This window comes from Octopus bimaculoides, chromosome 25 (genome assembly GCF_001194135.2).
Source record: "Octopus bimaculoides isolate UCB-OBI-ISO-001 chromosome 25, ASM119413v2, whole genome shotgun sequence".
NCBI lineage: Eukaryota > Metazoa > Mollusca > Cephalopoda > Octopoda > Octopodidae > Octopus > Octopus bimaculoides.
The window spans coordinates 13,271,416-13,284,127 of record NC_069005.1 but is presented as its reverse complement, the minus strand read 5'-3'; positions in this window follow the sequence as shown (position 1 = coordinate 13,284,127).

Here is a 12,712-nt window from a genome sequence, read left to right as displayed (position 1 = left end):
TATATATATATATATATATATATATATATATATATATATATATATTATACACTTACACATATTTGCTTATATAAGCGTGTACATACACACACACACACACACATATATATATATATATTACATACATATATACATTCATGCATACATACATATATACATACATACGTATATACCTACATATATACGCATATATATAAGCGTTTATACATGCCTATTCCACACCCAGCAGTTTAAATATTGCAAAGCCTCACTTTGGATGAAGACCTCTCGGCGGCATTTGTACTCAGAACGTAAAGATGGACGATATACCGCTAAGTCATTTGCTTGTCCGGTGTGCTAACCATTCTGCCAGGTCGCTGCCTTAAGGAACAGAAAGGTTAAGAAACAATTATACAGAGTAACACATTGAGAAAGGAGAGTTGTTTGTAAAAAGGTTGATAAAAAAGGAATGCTTATAAAAGGTAATTTGTTGCCGACTTATGACTTGTATGTCATGTATCTTGTATGCCTTGTGACTTGTAAGTCTTGTGGCTTGTATGTCTTGTAGCTTGTATGTCTTATTGAATATGAAGACCTACACCAGCGGGGCGCAATTTCCTGTTTTTGCTTTTGTTTTTATATGAATGATCCAAACAAGGCGAGAAACTACTTGGTGGAAGGGATTATGAGGAAGGAGAAATTAAGAAAGTGTTTATGGGTCGAAAAGGAAGATGATTACAGAACAAAATTTTAACGAAGAGAATAAAGTCTGGAGAAATAATAGACAAAGTGTTAGTGTGTGTGTGTTTGTGTGTGTGTGTGTGTGTGTGTGTGTGTGTGTGTGTTAGTGTGTGTGCGCGCACGCGCGTGTGGTTAGAAATAGGCCAATAAGGGGAGGGGGTGAAATGAAAGTAGATGTGTGATGCGGCCGTCCTTCAAGCTAACAGCATATCTGTCTGTCTATCTATCTATCTATCTATCTATCTATCTATCTATCTATCTGTGTATAATCATAATACAAGTATTATATATCTATATATATATTTGTGTATGTGCGTGTGAGCGTGTGTATGTGCGTGCGTGTATGTGTATCTTTATATGTGTCTATATGCACACGTAAATTCAAGCATACACAAACATTTGACTATTAGGTCAAGAGCCCTACGCCATTTTAACATTATCAATTACAGGAAAATTCTCGTACCATTGATTGTGGAGAATGGCATTGATGTGTATTTCCAAAAGAAGCGTTCTTCTAATAATATTAAAAGTCTATTTTATAAATAAGTACACAGTGTCTAATTGTGCGACATATAAATAATAGTTTCTTACCTAATCAGATCTAGGAATATTGTGGTGGAGGATATAACCACGGTGTTCTCCCTACAAGGTCCTTGTTGCCGACTTGTGACTTGTATGTCATGTGACCTGTATATCTTGTGACTGGCATGTCTTGTGACTTGTGTATCTTGTGACTTGTACGTCTTGTGGCTTGTATGTCTTAATGAATATGAAGACCTACGCCAGCGGGACGCAATTTCCTGTTTTTGCTTTTGTTTTTATATGAATGATTCAAACAAGGCGAGAAACCACTTGGTGGAAGGGATTATGAGGAAGGATAAATTAAGACGAAAAAGATGAATTTACTTTAGACTTGAAAGAGTTCAGGTCATAAGTAGGAGAAAAACAATGCTTGATTTCATGAAAGCATCTTGGCTAATGGTGTGGATGTCATACTCACAATCGCAAGTTGTGGTTTCGATTGCCGGGTGGGGCGGTATGTTGTGTTCTTGAGCAAAAACATTTCATTTCACGTTGTTCCTATCCACCCAGACGTAAGTGAGTAAACCCTGAAATTGACTGGCGACCATTTCAAGAGGTGTGTTCTGATCTCGGTCACAACAAGAGAGTTCTAAGCCCCTTCTCCTCATATTTAAACAGGTGTGATGGTCCTAGTTAGAGCAGTTTTGGTCATACATCTGTCGGATTCGAGCTGATTCGAGCTAAACATCAAAAGTCACTATAATTGAAGCATAGTGCGGAAGAAAGATGCCCGGAATTGTCTCCCTTACATGAATGGCTCTAATGTACTGTCTCGAGCGCTAGGAATCATAGGACCTGTTTTCCGGTTTCCATAGCGTATAAGTGACCGAGATCACAACGTTTCCCTTAAAAGGGACGCCAGTCCGTTGCAGGATTTACCCACTTACGGCTGAGTGGAGTGGAGAAGCGGGAGAAAGTATTTTGCTTAAGAACACACCTTACCGCCCGATCCGGGAATCGAAACTACGAACGTAAGATTGTGAGTACGACATACTCACCATTAGTCTACTCACCTTCAAGAAATCGAACACTTAACAAATATATCTTCAGCGTGTGTAATATACGGCCGATTAAGTTTCGAGTTCAAATCCTAGCGTTATCTTTTCACGTTACCCCTCTAAGCGTCGATAAAGCGAAGTATCTCACTCTCAAGTACAAGAGTCGGTGAAAGTCTACACAAGGCTTATCCCAACATTTATGACCTTATATCTATGTTAGGAATGGTTATAGAAAATATGATGTTATAGTGTCATATCCTAACACCTACGCCTGAAAAATTTCCCAGAGAAAGCAATATTAGTAAAAGACTAATATTATTTTTCTTACCCCGCGTAGTTGATTTTACTTACGCATTTTAAAGTCTAAATCATGAAATACGCACCAACTTGGGGGTTATTTATCATTGCAGAAGACGTGTCAAAGTGCTATGATTAAATCAAAATAATGAATGCCGGGTTAAGACACCAATAAAACTAGATCACAAATGTGTTGCACAGGGTTGGTCAAGGCGAAAATTATCCCCACCCTACCAACTTTATTATACTTCAATCTCTTAATAATAATGATAATAATAATAATAATAATAATAATAATAATAATAATAATAATAATAATAATAACAGTAATAATAATAAGAGAAGAGCATTTTAGCTATTTTCTTTTTCTCTCTGTCGTTCTTCCTCTTTTACTCTATCACATGACTGTAAATGAACAATCTGGTGTGTTTATTTTAATGGCCTGCCAGAGTATACAATGCATTTCTCTGCCCTAGATGTCAGGAAGACATTCGGCAAGGCATGGCAATAAAATTGAAAGATACTACTACTACTACTACTACTACTACTACTACTACTACTACTACTACTACTACTACTACTACTAATAATAATAATAATAATAATAATAACGCTTTCCACTTCTAATTTGCATAATCTACATTTCAGATATCCATAAACAACCCTTATTCCGGGATCTTTTGAGCGGGATTGCCTAGTCGACCTGAAAAAAATTCTAACTGGTCCTCACCAGCAAGGTTGTTTACGTTGTTTACCTTGATGTGAGATCACCATGTCATGCACATATGGTTGTGATACATGTTCCAGGTGCACCTTTATCAGACGGTTAGTCATGATGGGTATACGCCTTAATAATAATAATAATAATAATAATAATAATAATAATAATAATAATAATAATAATAATAATAATAACAACATTAATAACAACATCAACAACAACAGCAACAACAACAACAACAATAATAATAATATTCCGCTCCGCGCTGAATAACAACTTGGATGTGCTACACCGAGCTCTCCATTCAAAACAAATCTAATTTAATAACATCGGAGGAACCTGTGGAAGACTTGAAGGAAGCGGCCTTTTAACGAAAATAATCACAAAAACGAAATTTTACTGCTATAGCACAGTTTCTCCTATGCACGATGTCTCAGTGAAACATGTGCGAAACGCACACACGATCTCAACACCAGAAAGTTTACAAATTATAAAATAGAAATGGAACAAAACAGTAAGTACATAAATTGAGTAATTACGCATACACTCGGATGTCTACACGATCATACATTTTAATAGCCATAGGTTTATACATGCATCCCAATGTTTACATAACTACGTGAAATTTACAGGACATACATACACGCATATGAAAACACGCGTTACAAACGAAGCAAAAACAAAAAAAAGACATTTTTTTATTTTTCGAACTAACACAGAGTGAACAATTCATAAGTTTAAAAACACCACAACAGAGTTATGCCCGGAGAGAAATCTATCAATAAAAAAATACAGATGAATAAAAGATCTTATAGCCTTAAGGAGATGCGTTATGAGCAATGTTTTAATGCAGAGAACTCGGAGGCGGTGTTGTCTCAAAAAATTAACTCTAAACAGACAGATATCTCCCCAAATGTCAACGTCCAAGCTCGTCATGCCTCAATGATAACAAAGCAAAATACAAACCAAATCGGCCATCACCCGAAACACCAAAGACCGCGTACACGAATGATGAACCAAATTCAAAATCAAATCTTCCCGAAACACAAGAGCTGGAAGTATCCCACAACAGGTGGCCATTCATGCTCATTATCAAATAACCAAAAGATAAAGAATGCAAAATGGTCTAGGGGAGATAATAAAGAAGTTCTTAGGGCCTTCTATCATAAGATATATTTCCCCACAAATAAATCTAATACTATACAGACCTATTTAAACTGGAGACAGAAACACCTTGAAGTAAAACCCTACATAGACAGTAACAAAGTTGCCAACGTCAGAAGAAACATTATGAAACAGAAATTACTAACTGAATTAGAGATGGACCAAATTAAACAATCAGTAAGAGATAAAAAGAACGAAGTTGCATCTAAAGAAGATACTATAGAGGAAATAATTATAGACCAGCCCAGGTCTGATGAAAATGCAATAATGATCGAAAGAGTTAATGTAACTGATAAGCAAAGTGAAATACTCTCTCAACCAACCATAAACACTAAGGCAGATGAAAATCAAGTAGATGAAGAAAGTCACACAGAAATCGATCCAACAGAAATACATGATTTAAAAAATCAAACCATGATTGAATGGCTGAAAATTAAAGAAACCAGTATGAATGAACGTGATATTCTCCCAAAAAATTGCAATTGTAACCAAAACCTGCAAGTAACAGGTAAAATCCGCCTTGCACTTAAGGATATAATTTCAGCAAATGATGTTGGTATTACAAATCTCAACCACCTGTACTATGCATCCGCGAAATTCTCAACGATTTTATGTGGTGAAAAGATTAGAAAACGACAACATTCCTACAAAAAGCCTACTTGGCAAGAGTGTATTCAACACCAAATCCAGCTACTTAGGTCTGACATAGAATGTTTAAAAAACCTTAAAATTGACAAGACTATAAAACCAACAAAAATCCAAACAGTACATAAAAATATAATATGAAAACCATATTTGACATCGATACCACCATAAAAACTATCAAGCAAAAGATATGTGGTAAAGCTGCCAGCATAGCAAGGTATGAAAAGCGCGCTAGATTCTTCAAGGATAACAAGTTCAAAAATAACCTCAAAATTTTTACAGAAATACAGCGAAAATATCTGTTACAGTAAAGGCTGTCCCATAAAAAGAAGTGCAGGAATTTGGAATAAAATTTTGGCAGAAAAACGCACACAATGAAAAGCATCCTTGGATTGATAGAATATCTACAGACTTAGACTCCTTAGAAGAGCAAAAGTGGGAGGGTATCAACGTAGTGGATGTAAGAAGATCTACTTTCAGGAAGTCAAGCAAATGGAAGTCTCCAGGAAAGGATAAAATTTATAACTTCTGGTTGAATGGCTTCCCAGAGAGTCATGAATTGCTAACAAAACTTTACAACAATGTTTTGCAACAACCTTGTATGATTCCCTCTTGGCTAGTTAATGGTGTAACATTCCTACTTCCAAAAAATGAAGAAACAAGTGAACCAAAAAATTATAGACCCATAACCTGCTTAACAACAACGTATAAAATGCTAACAACTGTCTTCGCTGAATATACCTATAGTTTTCTAATAGAAACTGACATATTCCCTAATGAGCAAAAAGGATGTAAACGTAGGTCCTATGGTTGTAAAGATCAGCTACTCATCAATAAGATGATTTTGGAAGATTGTCACAAATGACACAAAAACTTCTCGATAGCCTGGGTAGATATAAGAAAGCTTTTGATAGTCTACCACATAACTGGATTAAGAAATGTCTGGAAATGTATAAAATAGCACATACTCTGCGAAACTTTTTGTCTGTAAGTATGAGATCATGGAGAACCACACTGACTTTGGACAGTGACAACGAATCTCTTAATGCTGGAGATGTTAGAATTTCGTGTGGCATTTTCCGGGGTGACTCTCTGACCATTCCTCTTTTATCTAGCCTTAATACCTCTCTTAACATTGCTCGATGATGTACAATATGGCTATAAAATGCTTGATAAAAATATAAATCATCTCATTTACAGGGATGATTTAAAGCTCATTGGAAAAAAAATATGACCAACAACTACAGGGCTTACTAGCAATTGTTAAGCAATTCAGTGATGACATCAGGATGCAATTTGGCCTCGATAAATGAGCGAAAGCTACCTCTATCGAAAGAAAAATGACAGAAACATCTAACGTTAATCATGACCAGCAGAATGTTATAAAGCAGTTAGGGTTATTTGAAGGTGATGGAATCAAACATTCAATGATGAAGGAAAGGAAAAGAAGATGATGTTATCGCAGAGTAAGGGCAATACTCAAGACAGAGGTGAATACAAGAAGCGGAATCGAAGCGATCAATACTTTAGACATACCGGTCGTGACTTACAGTCCCAATATCATTAAGTGGTCAATTACTGAAATATGTAACCTTGACAGAAAAATACGAAAATTGCTGACAATGCATAGAATGCACCCCACCTAAGGTAGACATAGAACAACTTTACCAGCCAAGAAAAGAGGGTGGCTGTGGACTTTTACAACTGGAATTAACAATGAAGATTGGCACAACTCGCCTAAACACCTACCTGAAAAACTCTGATGAATGGATGTTAAGGCTTGTCTTAAAGCACGAAAACAAGAAAGCAGTATACTCAGTAACAAAACAGGCAGAGGAATATCTGAGTGAATTCCAAATACAACAAATCCCAGAATTAGACGTAATTGGAAACAAGCACAGAAAAAGCTAAGCGTATGAAAACTCGTGCTAAACTGCTGCCTTAGATATTCTTACTGATAAATGGCAAGAAAAACTTCTCAAATGGCAAGTACCCAAAGAGAGCTTATAGTGCCGATGTTGACAAAGCTCTGACCCATCAATTGTTAGTGTTTTCTGGCTTAAAATCAGAAACAGAAGGGTTTATCATGGCAGCCCAAGATCAATATCTACTGACAAGAAACTACCAGGCCAACATATTAAAGAATGGCAGTAGCCAGACATGTCGTGTATGTCAACAACAAAATGAAACCTTTGATCATGTTGTCTCCATATGCAGTCTTCTTGGACCTACAGAGCATCTCAACAGGCAAGATAAAGCAGCATAGTATATTCACTGGGTAATGTGCAAAAACCTGGACCTACCCCATGATAAAAACTGGATATGATCATTTTCAAGCACTGTGCTTGAAAATGATCACATCTCACTCCTCTGGAACCTTACCATTTAAACTGGCAGAAAGATAGACAATATATTGGAAGACTTCAGACAAAAATCATGCCTCCTAATTGATATGACTGTCCCAATCGACATAAATGCATCTGTGAAGACCTGCCAAAAACTGAGCAAGTATAAAGATCTTGAAATAGAAATTGGCAAAATGTGTAACCTCAAGATTAAAACAATGCCTGTTATCATAGGTACCCTAGGAATGATAGCAAAAAGGGCTGATTCCTACCTAGCCCAGATACCTGGAGACCCCAAAATGGCAGAAATTCAAAAGATAGTGCTCATGGGAACTACCCATATCCTACGTAAAATACTGTCTATATAATCTCAAATCTTAAAACAAACTCATAATTTTCTTATGTTTTCTTAAACATTCTCTGGATGTTCAAAACCAAATATATCACACCCTAGACATAACACCAACATGAACTTCTAACTTGTTGTCTCTTGAGGTCTCTGGATGAGACTTGGAGCCAACTTGTACAAATAAAAAGCAAAAGTGAAACATATAAATAATAATAATAATACCACTAGTGTCAATAATGGCTTCAAATTTTGACATGAAGCCTAAATTCTTGGAGGGAGGGACTAGTAGATTACGTCGATTTCAGTACTCGGTTGGTACTTTCGTTTATTGACCCCGAATGGGGCAATACAAAAAGCTATCAAAGGATTTTTGCATGTTGAAATATACAAGCTTGGCTTTGTGTCCCACATATCCAGAATCTTCGTTTTTATTTCAATTCCAGCACTGAAGAAGATTTCGGGATGGCTCTGAAGGGAATCGCAATCTATTCTGAGCTCTGTCGATCATATATCATTTTCCATCATCTCTGTTCATGCCACCTACGAAGCATTCAATCACGATTCCAACGCGCCTGGTTATTACTATCGAATTGTGCTACAGTGAAAAATATATGTGTAGGTGTGTATCGTACTATCACCTCCTGACCTCCTCAATATCTTTTCTGTTTTGAAGACTAAATATACTACTCCGCATGCCTTGACCTAATTCATAAACCTTACGCTTGTCAATATATAAGTCAGCACATAGTTTAACTGGTCATTTTGGGGCTTACAGAAAGTATCCACCATCTCTTAACAAGGTATATGTACGATTGACGTTTTGACTCTATGGGACGAATTCTCGATGTACAATGTATATCACATTTCCGATGGTGACGCTCGTGGCAAGTCTCCCAGATCGCGCATCGGCTTCCAAGGACGTTCTTCCGCTTTGAAGTTCCCGTGCCACTCGACACATTGCGTACGACCCCATTGCATCATCGTTGTAAGCTGGCCGAAGCAAGCATGCTCAATATCTCTGTAGCAGACTTCCCAAGTTAAACGCAAAATTTCCCGTTGGCTCTTTGTTCCTCTCCGTGACAAAATCGCAGACTACAGCATATACGTGATTACAAAAACATAGATTTCACAACTTACGAAGTAAACAGCGATGTCACCCGGCACACTGCCTCATGAAGGTCACTACTACATCTCACTGCACACACAACTGTGTGCTACCATCTGTTGGTGCGCTACAGAACTAGTCCGGGAACTTTTTGATACCTCTTCGAATATCATTTTTTCATTGCCTGTTCTTAGGCACATTTCTCAGAGAAGGAATCTTTTGTGGCACAGCGCTGCCACATTTTTTTTCCAGCCAGTAGCTACTATTCACGTCCAAAATGTCATTAATGTATGTAAAAATACTTCCATTTATAAAATTCTTGCTCAGCAAAATGGCGTGTGGGTGTGTGAGTGTTTTGAATATTACTAAACAACTCGCTGAAATTAATCGGTAATTCATTATCGATAGAAAAGTCATAATCTTTTTCGTTTTTCCTTTTAAATTTTAAATGTTCTACTGCAAAGTATTCTTGTCCGTGTTCTTTTTTGTTTCTTTTTGTTGTTTACTGTCTGTAGAAGTGTATTTGCCAGAGTTCGCTATTATGTGGGTGTTCCCGCTCGAAGCCATTTTGTCAATTTAGAAATGAAAAGAAAAATTTCTTCTCAAAATACAAAGGAAAAAATTTTTTATTTTCCCCCAAAGTAGAAAAATGATAGGAGCAATTAACTGGATATATTTCTGGTGTTGCAGTAGCTGCACTTAAAATTAACACTTTTCGATTTAAAACCCACTCACTAAACCACAAAACTCAAGAGAACACGTCTTTACGAAACAAGAACAATAACAGCAGCAACAATAACAAAAACAATAACAACAAAGACAACAACAATATAACAAATAATAATAATAATAATTATTATTATTATTATTTCAAATTTTGCTCCAAGGCCAGCATTTTAGAGGAAAGAGGTACGTCGAGTACATCGACCCCAGTACTCAACTGGTACCTATTTTATCGACCCAGAAAAGATGCAAGGCAAAGTCAGCCTAGGCGGAATTTGAACTTAGAACATAAAGACTGACGAAGTGCCTCTCAACATTTTGCCCGGCATTCTAAAACTCTGCCAGCTCGCCGCCAATAATAATAATAATAATAATAATAATAATAATAATAATAATAATAATAATAATAATGATAATGATGATGATGATGATGATGATCATGAGGAGGAGGAGGAGGAGGATGAGGATGAGGAGGAGGAGGAGGATGAGGATGTTTATGATGATCTGGAATTCGTGGTATCATTATTCGGATTCCAGCATGTGTCCCGTTGGCCACTTCTGCTTTAATAAAGTTGCTGTGCAGATTCAAGACTACCTATCTTGATCCGTTGCAATGGCCTCCTGCTGGATCAAGGTTTCTGAGCAGCATAAGGAAAGAGTTCTTCTTTAAAACCAAAATGTGTGATAGAAACCCTGATGGATTGAGATCATTGATCACTTCCAGCAGAACTCAGTCTCGTTTTCGTAGCTTCGATAAGTTTTACTATCTCCTTGTAGAAGTTTCGACATGACAACTGTATTCACTTCTTCACCAGCCTTGTTTGTAGGAGTAATGATGGCTCTGCTGCTCATCCATAGTCCCTCTCCATACTTCTCGTGAATAACCCTGAAGATAACGCCACAAAGGACCTGTAGCCTTGTAGAGTCAATCAAATGCGGTGGAGGACTTCCATTCCCCAGCTGGTCAAGATAGGATGTGAACTCACTGTCATCACCACCAGAATTTTGGACTCTCATATTGACAGTCAACAGCAGGTTTTGGACATGGTTCCAAATATACGACTGTTTTAATGTGGTATGAACAATCTTTGCACCGCGGGCAAGATCTGCTTCCAGTCTCCAGAAAACAAAACAGTCAGATCGACAAACAACTTATCATGTTCTTGACTAATTTCTCCGAGACTGCGATCAACACATTTATAGACATGCATATGGCCCATTGTATCGTCGTCAATAACCAGTAGCCTTGTCTTTTGGGGAAGTTTTCCTCTGGAATCACTTATTTTCATGTACTGCACAACAACATCCACAGGTTTAATGTTTGAATTATTGCTATCATCTCCCATCATGATCACAGCAACTTCTATTGCAATCGGTGGATTATAGGTTCTCTCATGTGACCTAGCGGGTATAAGCCGTTTGTCATGACATAATAATATCACTGGAAGAGCATTTTCTTGGTGCAGAGTATTCCAAGACAGCGAGCTGGCAGAAACGTTAGCATGCCGGGCGAAATGCTTAGCGGTATTTCGTCTGCTGGTACTTTCTGAGTTACACAGATAAAAACGCCGTCAGGATTAATAGCTAAGTATTATGATGTTAATCTATACAGTCAAATGTTTCTGAAGAAAATTCGAGACTACAATAATTGACTGGCTATGGCTTCACTTGGACTGGATAATCCACCTGTTGGACCACCGGGTGGTTGCACTTTTATGCCTACTTTCCAAATTCAAGGAAAGTTGTACCACCGCATAGAAAGTCTCCTACCAGCAGTAAATACGAAGCCAGTCTACGCACAGCTATATTTCGTTGACACTGAAAATGAGATGAGAAACAGGTTGTCATTCTGAGGAGCAGGCAATGACATTAATGAGAACATGCTGCGAGGCTTGCATAGCGCGCTGCATATGCACAATCCATATGTCATAAATTTTAAACAGGCTATTGATATAATTAAGGAATACTCTTTTCTACTCTAGGCACAAGGCCCGAAATTCGACCTCAATACGCAACTGGTACTTTATTTATCGACCCCAAAAGGAAGAAAGGCGAAGTCGACCTCGGCGGAATTTAAACTCAGAACGTAAAGACAGACGAAATACCGCTCAGCATTTCGCCCGGCGTGCTAACGTTTCTTATTTCTTTACTGCCCACAAGGGGCTACACACAGAGGAGACAAACAAGGAGAAACAAACGGATTAAGTCGATTATATCGACCCCAGTGCGTAACTGGTACTTATTTAATCGACTCCGAAAGGATGAAAGGCAAAGTCGACCTCGGCAGAATTTGAACTCAGAACGTGAAAACAGACGAATCGCCGCTAGGCATTTAGCCCGGCCTGCTAACGATTCTGCCAGCTCGCCACTTTGTGGGTAATGGAGGGGAAGAAAGATTGCTGAGCACTTTGTCCGGCCAACGATTTTACCAACTCGCCGCATTCGTTCTTCTATATAATTATCACACATTACACGTCAATACTGCACCACAAACTTATGACCACCACCAAGAGTACACTTGCACCCGACAATATATTTCATATGTATTTGTATTGCACTTTTAGTTGGTTATAAATTTCTTTTCTTTCCTCGTAAAACCCATAGTGGCGGGAAGCGGAACATCGGCGCTCTGCTGCTTCACCTTCCTTTGTCCTTTCTCGCCATCTCCCTCTTACTTCATCTCTTAGTCTTTCCCAACTTCATCTATCGAAATCACTTCGATTTTTTGACTCTTCCGTCTTATCACCATTTTCTCCCCCGTCCCCCAACCACCACCACTACGTATCTCTCACTTTCTCTTCTTCTCAATTTTCTATTATTGATTTACTCTAATCCCACTTTTACTTTTGCCCTTTAGATATATTTTTTTTCCATTCATTCACTTTTCTCTCTCACATACCATTTCTTACGATTTCCCTCTCTCTCTCTCTCTCTCTTTCTCTCTCTCTCTCACTCTCTCTCTCTCTTACTCTCTCTCTCTCTCTCTTTCTCAAACATACTTACCCGCGCAGTTATGTTTGCATAGAGGTGTGTGTTTGTGTGGATATATATATATAAATATAT